The 2,500-nt window shown below is 43.8% G+C and overlaps 1 protein-coding gene across 1 annotated transcript in view; it reads left to right on the plus strand.

Annotated features, from left to right (window-relative positions):
• The window catches only part of csmd3b (CUB and Sushi multiple domains 3b), an 810,903-nt gene that overhangs the window by 789,124 nt on the left and 19,279 nt on the right, over positions 1-2,500 (plus strand). The window lies entirely within an intron of this gene.

A 2,500-nucleotide genomic window follows, 5' to 3' on the forward strand; every position in this document is an offset into this window, starting at 1 on the left:
TACACATACACATACACATACACATACACATACACACACACACACACACACACACACACACACACACACACACACACACACGTACACACACACATACACAAACACATGCACACACACACACACACACACACACACACACACACACACACACACACACACACACACACACACACACACACACATTTGCACTCATAGACACACATACACATGCAGACACACATTCACACACACACATACATGCTTGCTTCGCTACTCAGCACATGTAGACATATATTATTTTCTATGACACAACTTTCATATGCTGTCTCACACCAAACAGAGAGCCATCCAGGACAGAATCCATCATGTGCCAGTGAGTGCATACGGGTACATTAGACCCCATGGCAAGCACAGCTTTTTCCATGTTGTGTCACACAGAGACTGAGGCCACAATTACACAATTGAACGCCTTTGCACATTACATACCATCAAGGCCGCTGACAGCTTTGACCAGGCCCAAGACAAAGTCATCTGAAAGGGCCCCCCAGCCCAGATACAGTCTTACCGCAGAAATACACCAGCGGCGATCTGAGCGAGGCGAGCGATGGAAGTAATTGACTTTGTATTGAGTCGCGCGACAAAAGCAATTCTGGAGACTAGAGCGATTTGCGCGACGAGCCCGACAGTTTGAAGTTGAAATCTTTTTCAGTTTCTATGACGCGGTTCGGCGACAAGCCGCGACAGCCAATGACTGTATAGAGGTCAGTGATCACAGCCAATGGGAATGCTTGAATGCTTTGCCTTCTGCCTGTACGGACATACTCTAGTCTCCTCAATCGCTCATATCGCTTGCTGCTGCACTCTGTCGCTTGAATCGCATCGCGCCTGGTCTATTCGCGCGGTAATGAGGACCCAATTTCGGGCCCTCTCTCTCCCTGGTCCCGGGACAATTGTCCCCTTTACACTGTCTTATACGGTGTCCAAGACCCAAGAGACCCAAGCCATACAGTACCTATCTAAACACACCATCTCACATACAGATGCATATTTTATGTCCCATGAGAATAGGGTGACCAGATTTGGGTTTGTAAAAAGGAGGAATTTTTTGGGGGGGGGGGGGGGGGGGGGGTCATCGGTGTATATCTGTGTATCTACAGGTATGAAAGTATATATGGGTATGAGGTATGATAGTAGGCCTATAAAGTATCAACGCATCCAAAATGGTCATTTGTTTAAAAGCCACTCAAACTTTTTGGCATGCACATTCATTTGTCTACCATAAATGACAATTAAAATCTCTTCAGTTACGCCTATAGGCCTATCACATAATTTGTGTGATCATATGATGCAGAGTGTGCCTTTGTTACAATCCTAGATAGTAGGCCTAACAATATTGGAGTAGCTTAACAGCATAACAATGCAGCTAAATTTCATAGGCCTATTCTGCATTATGTTTTTAAATATAGATTCACCATCATGTAGGCCCATCTCAGCCATTCCCCACAAAGATGAACAGCATTAGGCTATATAACATTGGAAACTAAATATAAAAAACATTTGTGGTTTTCAACTGAATTGATAATGAAGTTCTATTAGGCTACATTTTAGGCTTAATATGTTTATAAGACACCTCACAATTTACCCCTCCACTGTCATCCATTAGGCCTATTTAGCTATTTGTAGTGGCATGGTGCTCAGAGATTAGCAATGGGCACTGCAGCCATTAAGAGAGGAACTGGAGTTTTACCTACCATTAATAAGTTAACCCATACAGCGTTATCAATAACTGCAAAGGCAATAGACAGAAGAAGAAGCTTAATTTCTTAACTCAGGAATGAGTCCTTCTAGCTCCGAGAAATTGCTTTTGCAAATAACTTGGAAATGTCAGATCATGAATGAATTTTTAGGCTAAGTCTTGTGACAAGGTGTAACAAAACTTGTACCTCCCTAAATGATGGATTTGGTGGTGTTACTAGGCTTACTCCTGTGTTAGATTACCTTCATACTTGGCTTCACACGCGGGATTTTTTTTCAACTCCACCGCGAACGTGCATTTGCGTTTCTATCGGCATTGCAGTCCGTAGAACCGGCGGACAGATGCGCTTTCGTTTGTAAACATGGGGCGCACTGGCTAGTCCCCTAGGCTACTTCTTTCGGACACACGGTGCGAAGTGGCTAGATTTGATGAGAAGGGCGTGACTAATTTGTGAACGGTAGAGAGAAACCTGGAGTGGAGTCAAATGGAACGGAGTGAAAATTACAGTGCAGATGAATTAGGTCTATATTTCAGGCAGTCCAACAAAATCCCGGACATTTCTGAAATTCCCCCCAGACATTTTTTTAGGTATAAAAAGTAGGACATGCCCGGGGGAAACCGGACGTCTGGTCACCCTACATGACAAGCACAGCTTTTTTTGCACACTGTCCGACACAGAGAAAGCTGATGCATACTACTGCATGTATTATATAATTTGAGAAGCACACTTTTTTTTACGCTGTGTCACACAGAGAGCCAGTACAT

This window comes from Engraulis encrasicolus, chromosome 20, assembly GCF_034702125.1.
Source record: "Engraulis encrasicolus isolate BLACKSEA-1 chromosome 20, IST_EnEncr_1.0, whole genome shotgun sequence".
Classification (NCBI taxonomy): domain Eukaryota; kingdom Metazoa; phylum Chordata; class Actinopteri; order Clupeiformes; family Engraulidae; genus Engraulis; species Engraulis encrasicolus.